General features: G+C 42.6%; 2 long non-coding RNA genes across 2 annotated transcripts in view; one reads left to right on the top strand and one right to left on the bottom strand.

Annotated features, from left to right (window-relative positions):
- Positions 1 to 375: 375 nt before the first annotated feature.
- The window catches only part of LOC121038078 (uncharacterized), a 199,188-nt gene continuing 172,367 nt past the window's right edge, over positions 376 to 27,196 (bottom strand). Inside the window, exon 8 of the long non-coding RNA XR_005794137.1 lies at positions 376 to 443. This is a non-coding gene — a long non-coding RNA (uncharacterized LOC121038078). The remainder of the gene's footprint in view (positions 444 to 27,196) is intronic.
- LOC121038079 (uncharacterized) lies at positions 11,535 to 12,860 on the top strand. Its single transcript, XR_005794139.1, has 2 exons — positions 11,535 to 12,451; positions 12,615 to 12,860. It is a non-coding gene; the product is annotated as an uncharacterized LOC121038079 (long non-coding RNA).

Raw genomic sequence — 27,196 nt, 5'->3', positions numbered from 1 at the left:
AGAGAAAGAGAGAATCCCAAGCAGGCTTGTGCACTGTCAGCACAGAGCCCAATATGGGGCTCGAACTCACAAACCATGAGATCATGACCTGAGCCAAAACCAAGAGTCAGACACTCAACCAACTGAGCCACCAAAGCACCCCAAAATTTTATGTAAAGAGAAAGGGGGAGGGGGGGAAAGGGGGGGGGGGGGGGGTGGAGAGAGAGAGAGAGAGAGAGAGAGAGAGCAAGAGAGACAGAATCCCAAGCAGGCTCCATACCCACCATGGAGCCTGACACAGGGCTAGACCCCACAACCCTGGGATCAAGACCTGAGCTGAAATTAAGAGTCAGAGGCTCAACTGACTGAGCCACTTAGGTGCCCCATTCTACTTCCTTATTTTTTAAGCCAGTTGTGTATTGACTGATGACAAGTTTTGGAGAAACTGGATGCATGCTTGTCTTCTAAAGAGAAGAGAAAGACGGGTGTTCTTCCGTTACAAATACTATCTTGAAGTACGAATAACCCAAGTAGATAACTGACCTGCTGGGTAATTATTACCAGAAAGGAACATTAGAGCTCAGTTTGCTTTCAGCTTTCTCAATTTTTATTGCTTGCCATAAATAGTTGTTTCACTTTTAACTGGTTTATAAGTAACAACTTCATGTAATAGCTTTCCTTGTTTATCTACCTTGGAGTCCATTTTCCAGGGAGTCTATGGGAAGAAAAATGCCAGGAAGTAGCACTACTCAGTGCAGGGTATTGTATGAATGGTTTACTAAAAACATTTTCTTGTTGTTGACAATAAGGTTTGGATACAACTGCATTAAAAATTGCCCAGGCTATAAATATGAAGTAGAGCTCTGAGGATTGACTATCTGTTCTTTTGTCCAGTGGAAATGGGTGAGCCTTCTGGTGAGACCTACTCATGTCCTCAACCTTCACAAAACCCTATATTCAGGCTCATCATCTCTTGGCAAAATCAAGTCACTGTAGAGCAGATACTTACCAGTAGCTAGCTATGCAGCAGGTGCCAGCTCATTCTCACTCAACGGTTGAGAAAACCTATATTCTTATAGAGCTACTTGAAGGGAACACAGTCCATTCACTCTTTAGGAAAGTCTACCATCTATTCCTGGACCAAGCCAGACCAAAAGAGAGCTGGGTCCTATCAAGTCGATTAACATGAGGCATAGAAGTCCTCAGCACAAAAGAAGATCCCTAACCCTGATCTGAAATGGGAGTGGAGGGAGGTTTTCCAGAGAAAGCGATGCTTAAGGCAAAACCTGAAAGATAAGTAGGCATAGTAACAGGCAAAGAAAGACGATGTAAAAGAGAGTTGAGAGGTGAGATAGAGAGCACAGAATGTTGAAGGAACTGAGGACAATCCAGTGTGGCTACAACATAGAGTGTAAGGGAGGAAGTGGCAAGAGCACAAATAGGCAGATAGGAGCCAGATTGTGCAGAAATATAAAAATTATGTCAAAAAAACAAACAAACAAACAAACAAAAACAAAACAAAGGTCTGAACTTTGTCCTAACAACAATGGAAAGTCACGGAAAAGTTTTATGCAAAGGAGGTGACAAGCTGAGATGTACCTGTTTGGAAAATCATTCTGGTTGCACTACAATGATAGAAGGGATCATTGGGAAAGACAAGGCTGGAGCTAGAAAACCCCTTGGGGGGCTGTCCTGGTAATCCAGGGAGGAGGTGAGAATAGTTGTAGAGAAGTTTTTCTGTCCATTGTGGGGCACACCATCTGGGGGCCCCAGAGCTCCTGCAGTCACAACCTCCCACTTGGTTGCACCTGCTTTTTTTGAAAATAAGGATCACTCACAGTAGTTGTAAAAAACGCAAAAACTCAATACTTGGAGACCACACAAATTACAGGCAACTTAACTTTGTTGGGGATTTTTGAGGAAAGGAAACATTTCACTTTCCCATTTTATTTTATTTTTTTTTCAACGTTTTTTTTTTTAATTTATTTTTGGGACAGAGAGAGACAGAGCATGAACGGGGGAGGGGCAGAGAGAGAGGGAGACACAGAATCGGAAACAGGCTCCAAGCTCCGAGCCATGAGCCCAGAGCCTGACGCGGGGCTCGAACTCACGGACTGCGAGATCGTGACCTGGCTGAAGTCAGACGCTTAACCGACTGCGCCACCCAGGCGCCCCCATTTTATTTTTTTTAATTGGGGTTCACCTTTATTCAATATCTATACCATACTCAAGGTATGCACAAACTCGATAATTTGACAAATTAGGAACCACTTTTGATTCCTGTCTCTCCTTTATCCTTCACATCTGAGGAACCACAGGGTCCTGCAGACTCTGTCACACCCTTCTACTTTCTTTTCCACTCCTCAAGCTCCTACCTCCACCGCCACCCCCACAGCCTGTGTCACATCATCTTTCACTTCAAAAGCACCCTAACAGGCTTTCCTTTCTTTGTGTTGCTCTCTTCTATCCATTTTCCTCCGTACAGACAGTGGTCCTTTCACATGTAAACCGATCATGTCCACAAGGCTCCCATCATTCTTTCAATGCTCACAATGGCTCATTGACCTTGAGATAAAAGAAGGTCCCATCTTGCCTCCTTCTCTAGACTCAACTTTTTTTTAATATGTAGCATATTATCTCCTTTTTTGGTTATCTCCTCTTCCTGACCAGTTCTCATCTGAATTTGTCTCTTCAGTCCACCTTTCATAATTCCCAGATTTGGCTAAGTCTCCCTATTATGTTTTTATAAGTATCTTTAACTGTCCTATCACAACCTCCATCATACATTGTTAATTCTCCTGTAAATGTATCTTTCTCCAGGCTGACCAATCCTGTCTTGCCCCCCTCATATATTTCCTGGTATAAAGAAAAGAGTGTTTAAAAAAAAAAAAAGAATTATAAAACAATCCTGAAAAAGAAGAACAAAGTCGGAGGACCCACACTTTCTAACTGCAAAACTTAATAAAGTAGTAGTAATCAAGACTGTGTGATACTGACATAGGAATAGACATATAATTCAAAGGAATACAATTGAGAGTCCAGAAATAAGCCCGTGAATCTATGGTTAGTTGATTTTTTTTTTAATTTTTTTTTCAACGTTTTTAATTTATTTTTGGGACAGAGAGAGACAGAGCATGAACGGGGGAGGGGCAGAGAGAGAGGGAGACACAGAATCGGAAACAGGCTCCAGGCTCCGAGCCATCAGCCCAGAGCCTGACGCGGGGCTCGAACTCACGGACCGTGAGATTGTGACCTGGCTGAAGTCGGACGCTTAACCGACTGCGCCACCCAGGCGCCCTATTGATTTTTTTGACAAGTGTGCTAAGACTACTAAATGGGCAAAGGATAGTCTTTTCAACAAGTGGGGTTCAGACAAGAAGATATCCAAATGTGAAAGAATGAAGCTAAATATCTACCTCATACCATATATAAATTTAACTTAAAAGGGATCAAAGAGCTCAATATAAGAGCTGAAACTATAACCTTTCTTTTCTTAATTTTTTTTAATGTTTATTTATTTTTGAGAGAGACAGAGACAGAATGCGAGTGGGTTGGGGCAGAGAGAGAGGGAGGCACAGAATCCAAAGCAGGCTCCAGGCTCCAAGCTGTCAGCACAGAGCCTGACACAGGGCTGGAACTCACGAATCATGAGATCATGACCTGAGCCAAAGCCGGATGCTCAACTGACCGAGCCACCCGGGTCCCCCAAAACTATAACCTTCTTAGAAGAAAACATAAGAATAAATCTTCATGACCCTGAATTTGGCAATGGGTTATTAGGTACGACACCAAAAGTATAAGCGACAAAAGAAAAAATAAACAGGGCTTCTTCAAAATTAAAAACTTTTGTGCTTCAAAGGACAGTAATGAAGAAAGTGAAACGACAATGCACAAAATGGGAGGTTTTTGCAAATTATATATCTGAAAAGGAACTTGTATCTAGAATATATATACTTTTAAAACTTTTTATAACCTGATAACAAAAAAACACCCCAATTTTAAAAATGGGCAAAATATCTGAATTTTTCTCCAAAGAAGATATAAAAAATGGCAGATAAGGACATGAAAATGTGCTTGATGTCATTAGACATCAGGAAAATACATATCAAAACCACAACAAATTACCATTTAATACCCACTGGGATGTCCATGATCAAAAAGACAGATAATAATCCTCGGTGAGGATATGGAGAAATCACAATCTTTATACACTGCTGGTGGGAATATAAAGTGGTAAAGGCACTTGAAAAACAGTTTGGCAATTCCTATCTTATCCTATCTGACCCTAAACTTAAAAGAAGTTTAACATAGAGTTATCATATGAGCCAGTAATTCCATTCCTAGAGAAATGAAAATATGTGTCCACACAAAAGCTTGTATATGAATATTCATAGCAGCATTATTTGTAATAGCAAGACAGGAAACAATTCAAATATCCATTAACTGATAAATGGATACACAAAATGTGGTATATCCAAATAATGGAGTATTATTTGGCCAGAAAAAGAAATGAAGATCTGATACATACTACTATTTGAATGAACCTTGAGAACATTATGCTAATTGCTAAGTAAAAGAAGCCAGTCACAAAAGACCACATATTATATGATTCCCTTTATATGAAATGCCTGCTATAAGCAAATCTGTAGAAACAATTAGTGGATTAGGATTTGCATAGGGGTGGGAGAAATGGGACGTCTGGCAAACGATATAGCTAAAGGGTTAAGGATTTCTTTTGGGGATGATGGAAATATTCTAAAATTGACTGAAGTTGTCCAATTTCATGAATATAGTAAAAACCATTGAATTGTTCATGCTAAATGGGTGAAATGTACGGTGTGTGAATTATATCTCAATAAAACTGGTACAAAAAATTAATTGTAAGTGGAGAAATGAAAATAATATAAAGTATGTGGAAAGGGACCAGAGGTGAAAGGGAAAAGAGAAAAAAAAAAAACACAGGAAATGAAAAGTCAGAGTGGAAGAGAAAAAAACACCAAGAGGCATAGCTGGAAAAAAGAGAGCAGGAAAGTAGTTGAAAGAAAATATTGAATGAGAGGGAGAGAAATTAGTTTATCAACAGACAGATTTGTGACCCAGTAGGTGATCTATTCTGGAAAACATTCCATATTCACTCAAAAAGAATGTGTGTTTTGCCACTTTAGGATGAAATATTCACAATATATATGTTAAGTACATCTGGTCCAGTATGTCATTCAAAGCCATTGTTTCCTTGTCGATTTTTTGCTTAGATGATCTGTTCATTGTTGTAAATGGGATGTAAGTGCTATAAGTCACCTACTTTTATTATATTATTATCAGTGAATTTCTGTTTGTGATTAGTTGATTTATATGTTTGGGTGCTTTCAAGTTGGCGTCATAAATATTGATGACTGTTAGATCTTGCTGGATAGACCCCTTAATTATGATGTAATGCCCTTCTTCATCTCTTGTTACAGTCTTTGGTTTAAAATCTAGTTTGTCTGATATAAGTGTGGCTACTCTGGCTTTCTTTTGACATCTATTAGCATGAGAGATGGTTCTCCATCCCCTCACTTTCAATCTGCAGGTGTCTTTAGGTCTAAAATGAGTCTCTTGTATGCAGCATATAGATGGGTCTTGCTGTTGTTGTTGTTGTTTTTAATCTGTTTTGATACCCTGTGTCTTGATTGGAGCATTCAGTCCATTTACATTCAGAGTGATTACTGAAAGATATAAATTTAGTGCCCTTGTGTTACCTGTGAAGTTGGTGTTTCCAGTGATGTTCTCTGTTCCTTTCTAGTCTTTGCTGCTTTTGGTCTCCCCCCACCCTCACCCATACACACACTCAAAGAGTCCCCTTTAATATCTCTTGCAGGGCTGGTTTAGTAGTCACAAACTCCTTTAGTTTTTACTTGCCTGGGAAACTCTTTATCTCTCCTTCTATTCTGAATGACAGTCTTTCTGGGTTAAGTATTCTTAGTTGCATATTTTTCCCATTCAGCACATTGAATATATCATGCCACTCCCTTCTGGCCTGCCAAGTTTCTGTAGACAGATCTGCTGCAAACCTGCTCTGTCTTCCCTTGGAGGTTAAGGACTTTTTTCCCTTGCTGCTTGCAGGGTTCTTTCTTTGTGTATTTTGTGAATTTGATTATGATTTGTCTTGGTAAAGGTCAGTTTTTGTTGAATTTAATGGGAGTTCTCTGTGCTTCCTAGATTTTGATGTCTGTGTCCTTCCCCAGATTAGGAAAATTTTCAGCTATAATTTGCTCAAACAAATCTTCTGCCCCTTTTTCTCTCTTTTCATCTTCTGAGACTTCTATGATATGAATATTACACTTTAAGGAGTGGCTAAATTCCCTAAGTCTACATTCGTGACCCAATACCTTTCTTTCCCTCTTCTTTTCAGCTTCATTATTTTCCATAATTTTATCTTCTATTCCACTGATTTGTTCCTCTGTTTTGGCCACCCTTGCTGTCATGGCATCCATTCAGGTTTGCATTTCAGTGATAGCATTTTTAATTTGGGGCTATTTTTAGTTCTTTTATCTCTGCAGTAAGGGATTTTATAGTGTTTTCTATGATTTTTTTCAAGCCCAGCTAGTATCCTTGTAATTTTTTATTTAAATTCTAATTCAGACATCTTACTTATACCTGTATTGATTAAATTCCTGGCCATCACTTCTTCCTGTTCTTTCTTTTGGGGTAAATTCTTCTGTCTTGTCACTTTGGAAGTTAAAAAAAAAAAAGGAAGCTAGATCCTAAGTGTGTTTGGTCTGCTTTTTAAAAGGAGCTTGAAAAAAACGGAGGAGCTTGATCCGGAAACAATAAATAAAATAATAATATTTTAAAAAATTGCTTTTTCTGTAGTCTGTACCTATATCAAAAACAAACAAACAAACCCAAAGGAAGCTAGATCGTGTTTCCCCTGGAGCTGAAGCTTTGCAGCACTATGTGATCAATAGACTTGGTACACACCAGGAGTTTGTGCTGGTCTTCGGGGGGAGGAGCCTGTTGCTCTGGTTCTCAGACCTACTTGCCCTAATGGAGATGCACCTGTAGGGTGCAGGAGGCCAGAGTTCCACTTGTTGGCACTGTTTTGCTCACTGAACTCAGAGGTGATGGGCAGGGGGAGAATGGCTTCCTCCCGCTCTCTCGTTTCTGCAGCAGGGAGCTCGCACCCACCACTCCTTAGGAAGCCCTCACAGACAAGCAAACAATCACCCCTCCTGTGTCCCTGGCTTCTGTCAGATCCTTGCCTTCACCCTATCTGTGTCCAAGCTGTCCACCTGGCGGGCGGCACAGCACTCCTGTGTTTTCTCTCAGGGGTGGCTGAGTTTTAAAACTCCAAGCCTCAGAGGTCCTTCAGGGCTCAGACCCGTGCTGGTCCTCTTGGGGAGGGTCTGGCTGTGCTTTGGCTGATGCCAGTTTGTCCCAGAAAGCAGTCGCCCAACTGCGTGGCAGTTGGGCGTTTATAGGACATTGCAGCACAAAGCTGGTGCCATGGTTTGCTGCTCTCAGCCGGCATCTTTGTTCCTGTGCTGGTGAATACAGCAGCGCAATATTGCCCACCGGTTCTTTTGCCCCCAAAGAGGCACCACCCCTACCAAATGCACTCCAAGCCCGGGAACTGTTTCTTCCCCTGTGACCTAGGGGATCCTCGGACCACACTGCCTACTCCCAGGTCTCTGCCTCCTTCCCCACTGGAGTACTGCTAATGATGCCAGGCACCACCCTGGCTATGGTGCTGACCTCTGAAACTTCAAACTCTGTTCTGTTTATACAAAAAACTTGCGGTATTTAAACCCTCTCCTTTTCCCACTCAATAGTTTGGGGGAAGAGTTTTCTTGTGCAATCCCCTACACGTGTTTTCACTCTTTTTTTTAAAACTCTCTCTCTCTCATTCCTCTCTCTGCGATCAGGGCTGTCTCCCCTCTGCAGCACCCACGGCTCTTTCCTCCCCCAGTCAGTTCTCTGCAGCTCCTACCTTCCATGAGCTGGTCTTTTTTTCTGCTCATAGACATGCAGCTTTGTTCTCTCAGTCCTCAGAGCGGGATACTTCGGTGTTCACAATGATTTGGTATTTATCTAGTTGTGTTTTAGGGAGGAGGCATGCTTAGGGTCACCCTACTCCTTCACCATCTTAACCCCCCTCTTCCTGCTTCTTTTCATGAATAATTTTTGATTGGTTCCTGGTTGTTCTGAGTTTATGTTATTGGTATGCTAGATTTTGTTATAGCCCCTTAAGGAGTTTTAAACTGTGTTTCATCATGCAATTAAGCTGCTTGTGGATCAGTTGGCACAGGAAGGACTTTTAGGATAAAGGATGGTGTCCTTCTCTTTTTAAAATCTGGGTGCTAGTTACATAAGTGTGTTTATTTTGTAAAATTTATTGAACTCATGATTTTTGCATTTTTCTGCATATATGGTATGCCAACATACATTCTAGGTTATTTTTTATTTATTTAATGAGAGGCAAAACAAGAAACAGACTCTTGTTTTAAAGTTTATTTTTGAGAGAAAGTGGGGTAGGGGCAGAGAGAGAGAGAGAGAGACAGAGACAGAGAGAGAATGAGAGAGAATCTCAAGCAGGCTCCACACTATCAGTGTGAAGCCTGATGAGGGGCTCAAACCCAGGAACCATGATATCACGACCCGAGCCAAAGTCAGCCACTTAACCGATTGAGTCACCCAGGCACCCCACATGCATTCTACTTTAATAGGTTTACCTAGGTGGCACCTGGGGGGCTGAGTCGGTTGAGCACCCGAGTTCAGCTCAGGTCATGATCTCGCAGTTTGTGGATTTGAGCTCCGTATTGGGCTCTGTGCTGATAGCTCGGAGCCTGCTTCAGATTCTGTGTCTCCGTCTCTCTCGGCTCCTCCCCTGCTTGCACTCTGTCTCTCTCTCTCTATCTCTCTCTCTCAAAAATAAATAAATATTTTAAAAATAATAAGTTTATTTTTTTTAAATGTAATGGGGAGAGAGCACCTGCCAGTCTCTTTGTCCTCCACTTGATTCTCCCCAGATGATGTGAGAGGCTTCTTTGTTTGTGAATATGAAGACCTGACTTAGCATCGCTCCATTTTTAATTCTTCCAGGGGGCTGAGGAATGGTTGTGTTTGGGTCCATTTTCCCATTTCCATCTGGTAAATATAGTAACTTCAGGCATAGCTTGCCTTCTAAAAGGCCCACTCTTCTCTCCCCAGTAGTGGAGCTCAAGCATATGCACTCAAAGGAGTGATTCTGAGTGGGTTTTCAGAATCTCTTCCAGGTTAAGTCATCCCATGATCTAGGCTTGGAACAGACTGGATTGTGACCAAAGATTCAAGCTATCATCCTCGATTCAGTTTTATCAATCACAGGATGGATCATTTTATCTTTATCTGACAGACTTTGATGCCTCTCTCTTTATTGGTTTGAAACTCATAAGGTAAAGAGTATTTTATACTAGCAAATCCTAGTAACACCTAAAATGCAAATCACACATTTTATTAAGAAATATGACGTGGCATCTTTGGCCCCTCCATATGACTAAAATTTGAATTTCATTTTAAAACATGAAAATAATGATGTGTCTTTTTCTGAACCACTGGAGTTGAAATTTTACACATGGATACGTTCCATTGATTTCACATGATTAATTGCTCATTAAGATGGTTACCTTAGCAACTACTACACCAAATAACAGTTTTTACAACTTTGACACACAGAGAAAGTTTTAAAGTAACTCAATAGCATTAAGTAAAAAGTGATATCCTCAAAAGCTACTAAAATTTTCACATATCAAATAAAAATTGCCTATCAAGTATGAAATTCTCAACACTGTAGACGTCAAATACATAACATATAATTATCCTTTTTTAAAAAAATTATCCTTTATTATATGGCTAAGTGAGCTGTTCTTATGATTTGTGGTATAATAGCCAGATTTTTTACCTGATATTTTCTGAACAGAAAAAAAAAAAAAGGATTCTGTTGACATAAACTTTTAAAATATGCTGTTTAAACTTCTATAAATATGCTGTCACTACAACAACCCCCTTTCAATAAACATTTATTTTGCCAATTACACAGCTAGGATTTTGAGATATAAAACTGATTAAAATGTGGCCCAACATCTTAAGAAATTTGCAGGTAGGAACCTTTCACTTGTTTATTCATTCATTCAACAAATACAAAACACTTACATGATGCCAGGCAATTTTCTAAGAGAGGGGATATGGAGGCATGCACAGTGAACAAAATGAGCAAAAGTCCCTGCCCTCAGGGGAATTTATATTCGAAAAAGAAACATGAAACAAATTAAAAAATATCCTGTTTATCGAATTGTAAAACATGCTACTGAGAAGAACAAAGCAGAGAAGAGGAATAAGGTAGGGGTGTGTGTGTGTGTGTGTGTGTGTGTGTGTGTGTGTGTTGAGGGGCACAGCACAGTTGTAATTTTTTTCTTGGGTCACAGAAAACTATAATATATTTAAACCCAATGAGCTGGAGTCCATTTAACTGACACAGCTTTTGTTGGCAGCATTGAAAACATCATGGTAGGTCTAGTCTAAGGTATGTCTTCTTCTCTCATTGAGGTATTGACTTGGGCCACATCACAGTAGGAGAGCTTCTTCATGGCTGGCCGGGTCTGCCCTTGACAACCACAGTGAGCACTATGGGTTGCTGCTCTCCATTTCTTCATGACCCACTCAGAAATGAGAAGCAACCTGATGGTGGCATGATGGTTAAGCTTATTCTTCCTGGACCTTCTCTTTTGGGGTGCCTGGGTGGCTCAGTCAGGTTAAGCATCTGACTTTGGCTCAGGTCATGATCTCACAGTTCCTGAGCTTTGGGTGAGCCCCGCTTCTTTCTTTCTTTCTCTCTCTCTCTCTCTCTCTCTCTCTCTCTCTCTCTCTCTCTTTCTCTCTCTCTCCCTCCCACCCTCTGCCCCTCATGGGATTCTCTCTCTCCCTCTTTCACTCCACCCTCGCTGACTTACAACCCTCTCTCTAAAATAACGGTCTTCTCTTCTGCTTCAGTTTTAGGAAAGCTGCTTTCCTTTCTGAATTATTTTCTTAGAAGGGACAGTTGTAATTTCGAATAGCGTAATCAAGGAAGTCTTCTGGAGAATGTACTATTTAAACAAAGATTTGAAGGAGGTGAGAGAGGTAGGTGTGCAGATATGTGGGGGAAGTGCAAAGGCCCTGGGGTATGAGTGTACCTGGTGTGTTACAGGTATGTTAGGCAGACATAAAAACAGATTTATGATAAAATGTACTTGTGGTAAAAAAGCACCCCTAAGAAAAGAGTGCTTAGAGTTTACTTTGTGTAACTAACCCATAAAAAGTACCTTTGCCTTAAGGGTCTCAAATACATTTATAAACAGTGACTACTTAACAAATATGATAATAAGGTAGACGTGTCTATTATGTCCATTTTATGCATATGAGGGGAGAAGATAAAGAAGAAAAAAATGTTAAGCAATTTGAATAAAAGCACGAGCATGGAAGCTATTTTGCCTGCATTAAAAGTCACAACTTTGTACAGGGCAAATTCTTTAACTTCTCTTTGCCTTGGTTTCCCACTTTAAACTGGAGATAATAATAATACCTCTGTCACAGGATGGTTGTGGATATTGAGTAAGACAATACATGTGCCTCTGAAACTTTAATGTGCATACAAATCTCTTTAAAGTGCAGATTCTGGGGTGCCCCCTGCGGTTCTGCTTGTCTAACAAGCTCCCAGTGGTGCTGGAGATGCTGGCCCACAGACCACATCTTTTATATTGAGGTTGTAAAGCACTGAGAACAATGCCTGGCATACGGTAGGCACTAAATAAATTTGGCTATTATGTTTGCACACCGTTGAGGTGGCAGGGAAAAGATGAAAACCAACAATTTTCTCTCCTTTTCTATCAGATGTTTCCTGACAATACTTCCATCTTGAATAGAATCCAATAGGATTCCGAGCTCAAGTGACAAATGTAGATATGGATGAAACGGCTTCATTTTCTCAATCTGACAAGAGCAGCCCTCGGGTGTCTCTTTGGATTTATAGTTTTAGGCTGTGTCAAAGGACTCTGCACAGTAGGCATTCATTTACTGGATGAAAAAAAAAAAAATGTCCAGACTGTCTCAATAAACATCCTTCTAGGAATTAACAGTGCTGCTGCAGTTTGGTTTTATTTTAATACCGTGGCATGGTTGCCTAATCATTATTTCAAGAATGTGGCAATTGTGTTCTAAAATCTAAAGTATGTTGTTTTAGTCTTAGAGCGTTAGATTCTAATGCCCTGCAGACTAGCTCCACTACTTCAGGCTTCCTGTGCCCTTCAGCCCAGACTTTACGTGCTAACAGTGCCCTCTACTGCTCAGGAGCAGATCTTTGCTCCTAAATCCGACCAAGAAAACGGGACTCGCTTACCACACGGAAGCGGTTGGCGTCCGCCTTTAAAGGAGAGAGGGTGGCAGTGCAGCAGCTGTCCACGCCGCGGAGAGCTGGTCGGTAGGTCGGCTGCTGAGCAGACCACCGGGACCCACGGAGGGGAGAGAAGAGCAGGCTTCAATTTGTTGCCAGACCCCTTTTGTGCCTTCACGAGCACCAATCTGCTCTATTAACCTCCCTTTTTCCCCACACTAACCTGATCCTCCTCCGCCTCCTCCTTAAGGTTAGCTGTACTGTCTTCCACCCGCCAAACCATGATGCTCTTTTGGAGAAATATACGGGGACACAAACCAGCCGTCAGGTGAAAGGCACTGCCTGCCGAGCAGAACAGCTCTTCCTTCACTGTGATTGGAGCCTTTCATTTGTAGCACCGTCTCAGCTTTCTTCCCATGCCTTTGAGTACACACAGCTGTGCAACTGTCACCATAATCTTTTTCCAAATTAAATTAAATTTAATTATTTTACTTCATTTCTTTTATGCGAGAGAGCACATGCGAGCAGAGGAGATGGGCAGAGGGAGAGAGGGAGAGAGAATCATAAGCAGGCTTCACACTCAGAGTCCGAAGGGGGTGGGAGGGCTCGATCCCACCACCCTGGCACCAGGACCTGAGCTGAAATCAAGAGTCAGAGACTCAACCCACTAAGCCACCCAGGCACTCCTGTTACCATAATCTAATCTTGGAACATTTTCATCATCTCAAAAAGAAAGTCCTTACCCATTACCATTCACTCCGCATTTCCCTCACACCCCTCAGCCCTAGGCAACCTGCTGTCTTTAATGTGACTACCCCACACATTTCACAGAAATGGAGTCATACAAAATGTGGTCTCTTATGAATGAGTTGGTTCGCTAGCATGGTTTCCAGTTGTAGCCTATCAGCACCTCGATCCTTTCTACTGCTAAGTAATATTCCATTGTATGAATGTACCATGTCTTACTTATCCATTTGCCAATTTATGGAAATTTGGGTTGTTTCCACTTTTTGGCTATTATACATAATGCTGCTATGAATATTCATATATTTTTGTGTGGACGTATGTTTTAATTTTGTTTGGGTAGCTACCTAGCAATGGAATTACTGGGTAGTATGGTAGCTTTATGTAACATTTTGAAGGACTACAGACTGGTCACATCCCTTCACCTTTAAATGGGACATCACAATCCACCCCCACCTGAGAATAAAAAAAAACATTAATAAAGGGGGAAATTTTTGTTAGCCTGATGACTGCTACATAGAATATACTAGAATTATGATCAGGAGGTTTCTAACATACGAATTAGTCAGTCTTGATTCTCGAAGAGCAAAAGCCCCAGTCTTAACCCAGAGAATTATTCTTCTATATTATTCACCTCTTGAGACTGTCCGGTATTTTCTTTCTTCACAGTTCTTCTGAACATGACCGCCAGCATAAGTGTTTTTACATTCTTTTGAAGCTTATTTTTCTGACCCACCACTTAGAGCTACTCTTGTTTGGAATTGTATGCTTTCTAGGCCTTCCTGGAAGCAAGCATAGTAGTCATCCCCAGTAGGTGATTTGCAATGTTTAGTTTTTTAAAGCCATAATATCAATTAGTGAAATAATCACAAGTGTTTCTTGAGCATTTGCTCCCCACGCAGCAAAGTGGGAACAGCAGAAGAAAGATAAGAAAGTTCTTGTTTTGGAGAAGTTTATAGTCCATTTGGGGAGGAAAATAAAATTATAACTCAAAATATCACACCAAGTGCCCAAATATCTTCAGTGATGCATTGTCTATAGGGCAGTGAGAGCCAAACGTTTCCAAGTCAAGGCAAACATAGACTATGATATTTGCATGGAGACAGGGATAAATGAGTATGGACACTGGGATGTCTAGGTACCCCCAACCTCCCCAAAGTAGGCCACTACCTCCATTCACTTATAACCCATGGTGGGACATCCCATGTGGGTGGAACACCCTGGCCTACAGGATAAATTCCAAACCTTTTTTTACTTGGCATTCAAGGCCCTCAGCAAACTGGCCTTAATCTACCTTTCTAACCATTTCTCCTATGAGCCTTTAATATCTAACAACCTGGCTAGCTTGCCGTCTTCAGGGCACTCAGTGCATTCCCTAGAGTGTATGTCTTCTCCAAAATGAGGCCACATTAGATAATTATTGATGGGCTGATTGATTCTCACCCCCACATCTTCTCTCACATAATTCATGCCAACCATTCAAACGTTCCCCATCCCTTCAGGCCTCCACTTATTTCCCTGTCCTTTGAGACATTCCCTGACCCCTCCAGCCCACAGGGCTTCCTTCTTTCTCTGCGTGCCCATGTCGCTCAGTATTTAATCTACATCTTGACTTGTAACGGTACATTGCCTCCTAGTTATTAAACCATGTCAGACACATAATTGTGCTCTGTCCAGCTGGAGCCTCCTCCTCCAGGCCTTCGGGGCAGATAAGGTGCTCCCATGTGGGTGTACGTGGCACCCTCAGGAACTCTGGAGAAGAGGGAAGATGAAGGAGGGCCTGCCCAGGGGGTGTTGATAGCAATGGTACCGCATTGTTCTATAGTCTGCTTTCCATCGTACACCTGTTACTTCAGGGCTTAGGTATTTCAGTGCTTTCTCAGAATCTTTAAGCAAAAACAAAAACATGATCTGGAAGGAATAATATAACTTGACACTACTCTGGGCTGTACAGAGATACAAGGCAACAATATTAACCCACTGAAGGCCTGAAACAGAGTACAAATTAACAGGCTCTTTGACCTGCTCTGCAAGAGCCCGACAGGAAGAGGAAGAGGAGGAGCAGCAGGAGGAAGAGGAGGAGGAGGAGCAGCAGGAGGAGGAGGAGGAGCAGCAGGAGGAAGAGGAGGAGGAGAAGCCACAGGAGGAGGAGGAGGAAGAGCAACAGGAGGAGGAGGAGGAGCAGCAGGAGGAAGAGGAGGAGGAGCGGCAGGAGGAAGAGCAGCAGGAGGAGAAGGAGGAGCAGCAGGAAGAAGAGGAGGAGGAGTGGCAGGAGGAGGAGGAGCAGCAGGAGGGAACAGAAGTTAAAAGGAATCATCAAGCAACTGAGATAAGTGCTCTCCCTCCATTCTATAATACAATTACAAATTACACTTCTCTGTTCCTAGTGGATTAATATCCTCATATGCTTCTCCATTTTCATGTCATTTTAGGCCATATTGGGAACATATAATATTCCATTTAATTACAGTTTACTACAATTTTAAACAGCAATTTGTTTTCTGGTTACTCATTCTAACGCCTTCCCAGAATGCTTTTGGGATCCCAGGCACCCCAGGGCCACAGGCTGGCCACTTATCTCAATCCCAGCATCTTCAGTGACCTGAAGCTTTATACTATAGCTTTTTCTCCCCCCACCCGCAATATGGCCAATAGATGTTGACTCAAAAACGAAATAATGGACTTTAAAAAACAGATTTAGGAAAGCTAGTGAAACAAGAAGGGAAATGCTGCTGATTTGGTAAATGCTCCTGGGTTTATTCCGGGTCATCCGTGTACTGTGGCAGGACCGGGGAGACCCATGTGAGGGGGAGCCTTCAGCAAACTCATGGTGCAGACGGGTGGAGTCGTCTCCCAGACATTTTAGCTGGGGAACAATGGCTCTTAAATACAGAGAACAAACTGAGGGTTGCTGGAGGGGTTGTGGGTGGGGGAATGGGCTAAATGGGTAAGGGGCATAAGGGAGGACACTTGTTGGGATGAGCATTGGGTGTTATATGTAGGGGATGAATCACTGGGATCTACTCCTGAAATCATTATAGCACCATATACTAACTTGGATGTAAATTAGAAAATAAATAAGTTTAAAAAAAAAGAAAAGAAAAGAAAAGAACTGGGACCAAGAGCTTGACCCCTTTCCTTTTTACTTCAGATTTCTTAAATTTTGTTTGATGGGGAAAATGCATCTGGCAGGAAGCCCCTGCGAGGAGTAGTGTGTGGCGTCAGCACCCAAGATTTGGGATTAGAAAAGGGCTGGGGGTTTGGTTCCACAGCTGTCCACGGAACCTATGTCCCCCCGCCCCATGTTCCCCCTAACAGCTGCACTGAAAATGCTGGAATGCCAGGATCCCTAGCCAACTTGGCTGAGTGAGACCCTAAGGGAAGTAGCATCCCACCCGCCCACGTCAAGGACACATTGCCTTGCTTAGCACGAGAGGTGGGACCGAGCAGGAGGCTCAGCCCCAGCATTCTCTCCCCACCTGTCATACTTCATCAGTCACATCAGGCCTCTGGCTTCAGTTAGGACGGTGGCGGCAGCAGTGATGTAGAGGCATCCCTGGAGCCATCGAGCAATCAGCATCAGTGTGAGGGGCCATCCAGCCTCAGTTTGGGCCTTAGCAGTGAGGCGAGAGTAACCAGGGCTACCCCTCCGAACGCACATGTGCATCTGTGGCACTCGGGTTCGTGGCAGGGGAAGGGCCTGACAGGGTGAGGAAGCCCAGCCTAGTAATCAGGGAAGATGGGACCCCATGTGGAATGACATCATTTCTGCCCCAAGTGAGGGAAGCAGGACATAAGGATGCCATATATATAAATATCAAATACATTACATTAATTAATATACCACAGCATAAAATGATGAGTGCAAGACAACTCTGTACAGGACCCTGTGGGTCCTGTGGGTGCTCAGAGGAGGTGGACCTAATCCAGGCCACTGCGCATGACCAAGTAAACTGACACAGCACAGCTTGAGCAAGAGGAGACACTCAGAAAAACTATGGTGTGACTGGAGCCCCCAAACTGCCTTGTACAAGGTGGATCTGCACCCAACCACGTATTTGGACCCCAAGTAGGTTAAGTATGTAAATTAGCCCCATGGTGACAGGTAGGGCATATTGTGGCAATATTACGCAGATTCTGTGATGAAAAGAAGAAGAAGAGAAAGAAGAAGAAGAAAGAGGAGGAGGAGGAGGAGGAGGAGAAACAGAAGAAGCAGAAGCAGCAGCAGCAGCAGCAGTAGCAATAGGTGTTGGGGTTGAATCCTGGTCTGTCATGTATTCACTGTGTGATCTCAGACAGATCCTAATTTACGTTCTGTAAAATAAACTCTGGGTAGCGAGGAAATAGTGCAAAATACTGGAGAAGAGAGAGAGAGAGAACGAACCAACCCAGCATCAAAAACCAACATTACACAGCAACTTGTCACAGAATTACAGGATTCCTTCTGGGGATCCTGGCTGTTGTAAGTAGGGGTAAAGGACGTCATGGGAATCAGATAAAGGGTATGAAAAAGGGAGACTGCATGTTGATTAAATGCCAGTTCTTTGCATATAGGATCATTTTATGTATGTACAGCCTGTCCAATAAACCTTAAGACACTTGACTGGGCAATTCAATTTCTGAAAAGTATACTTTAAATATGGGCATATAAAAATTTCTATTCTTACTTCTATGATTTCCTTTTCCCCAAAACTTCCCTTTTTCAATTACAGATTTTTTTCATTTTCTATTTTCCTACACCTGCTGCAATTTTCTACTTCCTTATAAAAATACTCCTTTCTCTTGGAACCCAGAAGTCTTCAGATTATATTTAGATTTCTTTCAGCTCCTCCTTCACTTAGTTATGCTATAGGTACTCCGATGTGGTACCTCTCATCTTTATTTGCATATCAGTACCCCAAATTCCTTATTAGCTTTGGTCATCTCGGACTTTCCACCCAAATGTTGGTCACTAAGAGACACTCTCATTGATGAGAAAGGAATGTGTGTGATCTTTTTTTTTTTTACTTATTTTTTTTTTTTTTTTTTTTTTTTTTTTTTTGCAGACTTTCTTACTCTTACAGCCTGGAAATCAAGATGCCTAGCTTACCTTTTATTCGATTTAAAAACCATCTGGTTCTCTCCCTGGCTCTCTCGGTCATACTGATCTGACTTTACCCTGTCCATATCCCATCATAATTCATGACCATCAGGAAAAGGACCTCCAGAAGTGCCCTTCATTCCTAACAGGCTTGGGACAACAATTTGCTGGGGCTGAAATTAACATCACTTCAGTAGAAAATCACAGTGAAATGCAACAGGGAAGAAAAGATTTTAAAAATATGCCTTCCCTATAGAAATTCAGGCAGTAATGTATCGACAGATGGAGAGCCACGGGCATCAGTTAGAGGAGAATTACTCAGAACTACTGCTGTGCAAGGGGTTGGCACAGGAACTACAGCTTTGCACGTTGGGGATTTGAACAATGAACAATTTTTACAGGCTATTGTATGTTGGTTTCTCTAATTAACAGCTAATTAAATGTCTATTTTATTGCACATCTAGTTTTTCAAATTTCTCAGGATTTCCCCAAATCTATAAAGCTACTTGTACCACATAACCTAAGCGTCGACTCAGAGGTATACATATATATTCCACTATTTAGAATGGAAAGATAATTTTGAAAAGGAGCATATAAGCCAAAGTGTGGAACCGAAAATGTACATAGTTTATGAATACATGAATATGTGAAGAGGTACCAAGTATAATATCAATCTTCCCATGTGCCATAATCATGTTCCTAGTGATGGGAAGCCGTATTATTTTTTAATTAAAAAATGGGGAGTATAAAGTGAAACTAATAAGAGGGCAGAAGGAAACTTTTGGACGTGGAGAGGTTAATAGCATAGATTTGTGGTGATGGTTTCACAGGTGTATACTTGTCTCCAAGCTCATCAAGTTGTATACATGAATTACATACACCTTTTTGGTATGTCAAAAAATTAAAAGTAAAGTTTTTAAAAATTAAAAACTTTATACCCTCTCCATCATAAAGACATGTAGGGGTGGTGTGTGTGCGTGTGTGTGTGCGTGCGTGTGTCTAAAACTCCAAGTAAATGAGGCTCTCCAATAGGACTTTTAATTAGCAATCAAAGGGATGGGGCATTCTGTTGTCTTACTGATGTACTAAGGCAAATTAATCTATGTCTCAGGTCCCCTCACCTCACTTCTTACCATTCCTCAGGTGTACCTTCCATTCCTACCTCACTGAATTACAGTGCTTGAGTTTCTCCAAATTTGACAGGCCTCCAAGACCTTCCTTAAATCGCTCTCTCTGTTCAAAATGCAAGAGTGCTTGCATTACTCCAAATTTGGCATGCCTCTAACACTTCCTCAAACTGTTCTTTTTCCCAGTTTTGTTCACCTGGCCTATTTACCACAGATTTTTGAACCACTATTGGCTTAGTACTGCCCGATCTCCACAAAACACTGGCTGAATAAATGAAATGTCTCAGGGAAAACATACTGTCATCGTCATAATCAATAAATTTCTATAGATCAAGACATTGAGGTAACAAGGTGCCAAGGTACTAAGAGATCTACATTAAAAGATCCATGATAACTAGGGGCGTCTGGATGGCTCGGTCAGTTAAGCATCTGACTTTGGCTCAGGTCATGATCTCATGGTCTGTGAGTTCAAGCCCCATGTCAGGCTCTGTGCTGACAGCTCAGAGCCTGGAGCCTGCTTCGGATTCCCTTTCTCTCTGCTCCTCCCCTGTTTGTGCTCTGTCTCTCAAAAATGAATAAACGTTAAAAAAAAATTTTTTTTTTAAATCCAAGATAACAAAATTCTAGAAAAAATAAAAGCTAGAGTTTTGGAAACATTCTGAGTGTCAGGACAGTCGGAGGACCATACATGAAGGAGGAACGTGCCATTTCTTAAGGGTTATGTTCATGGGCATCCTAGACTGTTCACTTCATCTAATGGAAAACCCAGTGATAACGAGATTATTTAAAAACAGGAGGGGACTCTCAGTCCTGGGGTTGAGGATGCACAGAGTCAAAGAGGGTGGAAATTGTGCAAAAGCACAATCCACCAAGTTTTCACAGGGAAGATCTTACCAAGGGAACCCCCTGCTCCATCAGGCTTTAACTCGGGTTTCCCTTAGCAATGTTTTATGGACCTATTTCTTCAAGGACCACACAGGACACAAAACAGGTAATCCTGAATGATCTAGGGAAGGCTAACAGAGTGAAGTGTTGGCATTATCAGCCTGTGCCATAAGTTTTAAAAAGTACTTTAAAAGTCTGCTCTGGCTATTTTCTGTTTTCTAATGAGTTTGTTCTTCAAAATGCTTGTGGCCATTTTCAGATTCAATAAAAACATATTAAATAGTGTCTTACTTTCTGGAAGGAAAGCAGCCCACAGGGGTTAACGAAGAGGAGGCTGGAAGGACAGAGGCAGGGCCGGGTCTGTGCTGGTCACTCAGTTGTCCACAATGACAGCGGTGTAGCCAGGGCCTGTGTGTTAACAAGGCATTTCCTACTTGTCATCTGTGAGCCTGAGAGTCAGCTTTTTGAGCCAGCTGGCAGCGGGGCCTGTCAAACTGAGCAATTCCTTTCCGATTCAGCCCAACTGTAGGACGCAGAGTCATCTTTAGCGGTTAGAAACTACCATATATTCTTGAAGACTTGATGTGAATTGCAGTGGTTTCAGCCTGGTGACCTGCGCCTGCCCTTGGACCAAGAGAAGTGGTCGGAGGTGAGGAAACACATGTCCTTTCCGGCTTCCGAGGGGAGTGAGGAAGCAACAGGCTGCCTGACAGGGGTTCTGACGCTGTGAAGACCCTGCCTTGGACATGCAGAGGAGACAACATCCTTCCGACCTCAAACACAAAGGGCAGCCTCTTCCTCTGGGGAGGCAACCCAATATTCTCTGTCCTGCAGATGGCTCGGCAGGAGCCACACCATGGAACTCTCTCCAGCGCTCCTCTTCCCAGCTTCTTGGAAGTGACAGTTGACTGTGAAAGCACAAGGAAGTCCACATATCCTCTAGTATGATGAGATTTGTGTCATAAAAAAGTCATACACATTTCTTGAAAGTACACGATCGGTACAAGCCTCACTGGCTAATTGTCTGTTGCAAATGGTAAGGATGGAAGGGTCTTTGCTTGTTTTTCCCCTCTTAAGGGCACTCTTAATGAGCAAGGACTATCGGATTCGGAGAATCTGTGTAAATAGCCACATAGTATTTTTACCTATGTGCCCTACCAGAGACGCTTGGATATTGTTTTGTTTTGTTTAACATTTATTTATTTATTTATTTATTTATTTATTATTATTTTTTCCGACGTTTATTTATTTTTGGGACAGAGAGAGACAGAGCATGAACGGGGGAGGGGCAGAGAGAGAGGGAGACACAGAATCGGAAACAGGCTCCAGGCTCTGAGCCATCAGCCCAGAGCCTGACGCGGGGCTCGAACTCACGGACCGTGAGATCGTGACCTGGCTGAAGTCGGACGCTTAACCGACTGCGCCACCCAGGTGCCCCTAACATTTATTTATTGATGAGAGAAGGAGACAGATAGAACATGGGTGGGGAGGAGCAGAGAGCAAGCGAGACACAGAATCCGAAGCGGGCTCCAGGCCCTGACCTGTCAGCACAGAGCCCGACACGGGGCTCAAACCCACGAACCGTGGGACCATGACCTGAGTGGAAGTTGGACGCTCAACCCACTGAGCCACCCAGGTGCCCCTGAGAGGCTTGGATATTTAAACAATTCTTACAACAAAATAGAAATGATAATTGACATAGCAGGCCAACTAGTACATCTTATACTGCTTGTCCATCTTACTCTTCCTGGACAGCCTTGCGGACTGGTGTGACACAGTTTTAGATTCAGAAAGGCAGAGAATTAAATCCTAGCTAGCTCCATTGCTAACTTGCTCACTCACAATGAGTTCAAAGGAACTTGAACTAAATACTTTACCTCTCAGAGCCTGTGGAATGGGAGTAGTAACACTGTCTCACAAGATCAGTGGTAATTGTAAATAATGTGACTGCTCTTACCCCATTTTCTGGTTTCATTTTCTTGACAACATTTACCACTGTCCGAAATACAATAGTACTTGTTTATATTCTCTCGATTGCTCCTTCAGCCCCTCCCCCCCCGCCAATAAGCTGCTGAGGAGCAGGAATCCAGACTACTGCCTTTGTTCAATACTGTTTTCCCATTTTCTGGGGCAGTGCTTGGCACATAGTAACTGCTTGGTAGTTTTTTACTGTATGAATAAAGGTGAAATTAAAACTTTTATAAAGCACATAATAGCAACACAATAATTGGTAGTTTTCTTCCTTCCTAAGAGTTTAGGTTTACCTCTGTGTTCACTGTAGCAGTACGTAGCTCAGAAATAACCTGGACTCTGGATGGAACTAAAGGGCATTATGCTAAGTGAAATTAGTCAGCTGAAGGAAGACAAATATCATATGACTTCACTCATATGAGGAATTAAAAAAAATTTTTTTTTAACATTTATTCATTATTGAGAGATAGAGAGAGACAGAGCATGAGCCGGGGAGGGGCAGAGAGAGGGGAGACACAGAATCCGAAGCAGGCTCCAGGCCCCAAGCTGTCAGCACAGAGCCTGACGTGGGGCTCGAACTCACAAACCGTGAAATCACGACCTGAGCCGAAGTCAGACACCCAACTGACTGAACCACCCAGGCGTCCCCATATGAGGAATTTAAGATACAAAACAGACGAACATAAGGGAAGGGAAGCAAAAATAATACAAAAACAGGGAGGGGGACAAAACATTAAAAGACTCTTAATATAGAGAACAAACAGAGGGTTGCTGGAGGGGTTGTGGGAGGGGGGATGGGCTAAATGGGTAAGGGGCATTAAGGAATCTATTCCTGAAATTGTTGCACTATATGTTAACTAAGTCGGATGTAAATTAAAACAAAACAAAACAAAAACATTAAAAGAAAAAAAAAAGAAAAGGAAAGAAATAACCTGGACTCAACACTGTACAAGTCACAGGGCATGGAATTCAGCAGAGTCCTCATTGTTTGGGCCAAACAGATCTTTTCCAGATTCTTTAACCTCTTACAAGAAGGCTTTCTGAGTATTACCATCTGGTAATGGCCTGGAGAAGAACTCAGCTTTAGGTTCAAGGTCATTTGTTGGGAAACTGGCTTTCCTGTCGTAGGTCCATTTCTGAAGCTGTTCTGTCCCATTGTCTTGGGTGTCCCGGATGAAATTCTCCAGCTGTGGTGATGGTCATTCCCTCAATAGGTGGCACTCTCTCCCAGAACACCGTCCTTTTTCACGGTCCGGATGATCTTCTTGATAAATCATTAGACTCCAGTAGGATGAATAGCAGAGTTACAAGTACAAAACAGCCATGCTGATTATTTTGCAACTGTTCATACGCCATACCCCACTCCCTGCTCTTGTTTCCTCACCTCCTTTAGAATTTAACCAATGTACTGAGACCTTGAACTTAAGGAAGACGTACTGGCCCTTTTCCTAAGAGGAGGAGGGACAGAAGGGAGACATTCATGCTAAGCCCTGTGCTTGAAATCCGGTGCTGATTCTTCTTTTCATCCGTTCACTTATCCACGCAACATTTACTGTAGGCCATCGCGTGCGTTAGTGTGAGAAGAACAGACTGAGGGTAACGACCAGAGTTTGAAGCTCAGATCTGCTACTTATTGACTTGGGGAAAATTTCTTAATGTGTCAACACCTCAGTCTCCTGATCTGTAAAGTGGGGGTGATAATAGTACTTATGTCACAGGTTGTTTTCAAGGATTTCAATAATTAACATTAATTATTATTTATACAATGCTAAGAACAGTGTTTGGCACACAGTAACATCAGATAAGGGTTAAATAAATACTAGCTGTCTAATAACGTTGTCTACAACTTGCTTAAACTTTCAGATGGATGTAATAGCAGTCTTTTTAAATATTGAATATATTGCACATTTTCCCTATTTTAACATCTCTGAAATCAGGATGGGATGTCATAGTTTGTCAACATCTGTTCCTTCTTCTTCATCTTCAAATGATGGCATATTGGGTTTGATGAAATATGACAATTATAAATGGTATCTCTCCCCTTTTGCTGGTCCCTCTCAGTTTACCATGTGTGCTTGTATTTTCCCAATTAAAATAAAAAAGAAAGAGAGAGATAAGGGACAGGGAGGGAGGGAGGGGGAGAAAGAGAGAGAAGGAGGAGGGAAGCAGGGAGGGAGAGAGAGAGAGAGAGAAGAGCGAGGAAGGCAGGGAGCGGGGGAGAAGGAGTCCTGGTCTACCCCAAACTGTAGCAGCCTTCATTAAATTCTAAAATCCTCACTTACACATACTGGAGAAGATCCTAGCCTTCCCTGCTTCACCTCCCTGAACTTCTCAGCCTTAGGTGTGCGGTTGGGGATTGGGAGGGTTCTTTGGTCAACAAAAACTTTCTGAGCAGCAAGCCCTACATTAGGCCCTACACCAAACGCACCTTGCAGTACAGTTGGTAGGATGTGAACTCCAAAAATTCTTTGAGGAAGAAATTATAATACAGGCCCTATATAATATACTCATGTTGTTTAAAAAAGAAAGCCAGTAGTTATTTATATTTGTTCTCCTATTTTTAATTGTTATATTTTCATAGTCAAGATTCTGTCCAAGCCTCAGGTCTGGGTGGAAGCCCCTCTGGGGCTATGAAAGGGCAAAAGGGCACAAGGCCACAGACGAAGCCTCGGTTCACTGCTCCTGCAGGGATGGGGGTGGGGGGGGGGGGGGGGGGGACCTCAAACAAACCCTGAGCCACACTGTGGTGCTTTCCTCACCTTCCTCCCACCTTTCCCCCGGCCCCCAACACGGGTGTCTGCTGAGTCACACCCCCTCTCTTCATGGAAGCTGGGCGGGAGATGCTGTCCAACTTCGGCTCAGGTCATGATCTCGTGGTTTGTGGGTTTGAGCCCAAAATCCGGCTCCACACTGTCTGTGCGGAGTCTGCTTGGGTTTCTCACTCTCTTCTCTCTCTCTTTGACCCTCCTCCACTTGTGCTTTCTCTCTCAAAATAAATAAACTTTAAATAAATGAATGAATGAATGAATGAATGAATGAATAAAAATAACTGTTACCCTGGCAAACACTGCCAGTTCTAAACACCCCAGAGGAGGTTTGTTTCTTACGGAGCTGGTTCTAAGCAGAATAAAGGGGAGCGGTCATGATCAGAAAACCTACGATCCTCAGAGTCTTCAGATCTTGAGAAGAAGGCAGCTGTGGAGCAGGAAATGATGTGTACTCACTGCACCATACATGTGGGGTGACCCCTTCTCATTTTTCAGGTTGGAGTAAGTAGGTATCATTTGCTTTGCTGGCCCACCTGCACCAAAAGGAGTGGATTCTTCACTCTCCCTTCATCTTCTTCATTAATATTTGTGCCCTGTGGTTTATATCTGGTCATAACCAGATGTACAACCTTGGGTACGTTTTCTAACTATGTGGCCTCACTTTCCTGACCAATAAGATGTAAAGAGTGGCACTGCCCAACTCAGAGGGCTGTGCCCAGGGTGAATGAAGTAATACACTTCTTTGTGAACTGCAAAATCCTAAACAAAGACTTCTTGTTTTTACTGTACTTATTCTTTCACGGGATAGTTTGAAGGCATCTGCTTCAAAATGCTCTCCAAGCATTGTTCGAAGGCACATAGTGCCGGGCCCACACTAAAGTATAATAAATGAAGACTGTGTCTCCTAGAGGGGCCAAAGCATTAAACGAATACCTTGGTGATGCTGGTTATCTATCCTTATCTCCAGTGAAGAAACACTGGTCACTAGTCGGGAAAAGAAAATGCCTTCCAAAGAGGGAAAGATAAGAATCAGGAGGAGTCTCCCCTTCAAATGATTTTCCTGCCCCACCCCACCTCACCCCACCTCACCCCACAGTGCTCCCTCACTCTCAACTTCCCTCAGACTCTTCCCCACCCTACCCTTACTGATTCCCTGCTCTCTGATCGCAAACCCTCAACTTTCAAGATAACATACCATAAAAAGCACGCTGTGATGAAAATGGTTGATATGGCTGAGTTGCAAAACGAGGGCACTCGATTCAGCCTTGGAGACAATATCTAATGCGACACTTCTGTTTTACAGAGAGGCACCCAAGGGTCATGCATTACCTCTACCTCTACTGGGGTGTGGGTCATGGGGTATGGTGTGGGGTGTCCCCACTTCTGCCCACATCCCCACAAACCTGAAACCTTATCCACCCCAGAAGGGGGTGTTAGGGCTCTATGGAAATGGAATACTTCAGGGCTTCTGTCTCAGTCCTTGCATCCCTCTTAAAAACATAATGAACTGCTTTCAAGCTTAAACAATAAAATAATTCTGTTTAAAACAGGCTATGATTCTTCTCCCCTCCAATCCCCCCAGCAAAGAAAAACAACTAAAATATTTCCAAGTCTTTGCTCACACATGAGTCATCTTTGGAGCCTTCCTCCCCTGTTTTGAGCTGCAGTGGTGGCCTGACAGTCACGGCACCTGTGCCTGCTTCCACACTTACTGTCTGTCTGTCCCCTTCGGGACCGGAGCCTCCCTTAAGACAGGCCATGGATTCTTGGTATCTGAGGCTCATCACACAAACCAGGCATATCCTGGATGCTTAATGCTGTTGAATGAGTGAATGAGGGAGGTGGAGTAGGAACAATTAGCAACTTTAATATTAAGATGCTGACTGTAGAAAGCCCTTCAGAAAATATATGACATAAATATTTCCTTACCCTGATTTGGAAGAAAAACACCATCTCCAACTACCGGAAGCAAAGGTACCTCCCTTCCCTAGACCCAGCTAATTGACTCAGTAAACACTTCAGAGCTGTCTATCAGGAAGAGGGACAAATTCTCCATGTGCAAACTGCCTTCTCTAAGACCACCTTGTCCCTTGTTCTTGGTCACCCTTAGACCTTCTTCTTTTCCTTTTCTCCCCTATTGGAGTATGGACATAGACCTCATTAATTATCTTAGGGACCAGCCAACAGAAAACTATACTTTCCATCTTTTCAGAAAGACTGGGGGAACCCAGAATCTCCTTATGTCCTGCCTAGCAAC

Source organism: Herpailurus yagouaroundi, unplaced genomic scaffold (assembly GCF_014898765.1).
Source record: "Herpailurus yagouaroundi ecotype Mexico unplaced genomic scaffold, PumYag 165, whole genome shotgun sequence".
Classification (NCBI taxonomy): domain Eukaryota; kingdom Metazoa; phylum Chordata; class Mammalia; order Carnivora; family Felidae; genus Herpailurus; species Herpailurus yagouaroundi.
This window is presented reverse-complemented; position numbering and strand designations above follow the sequence as displayed.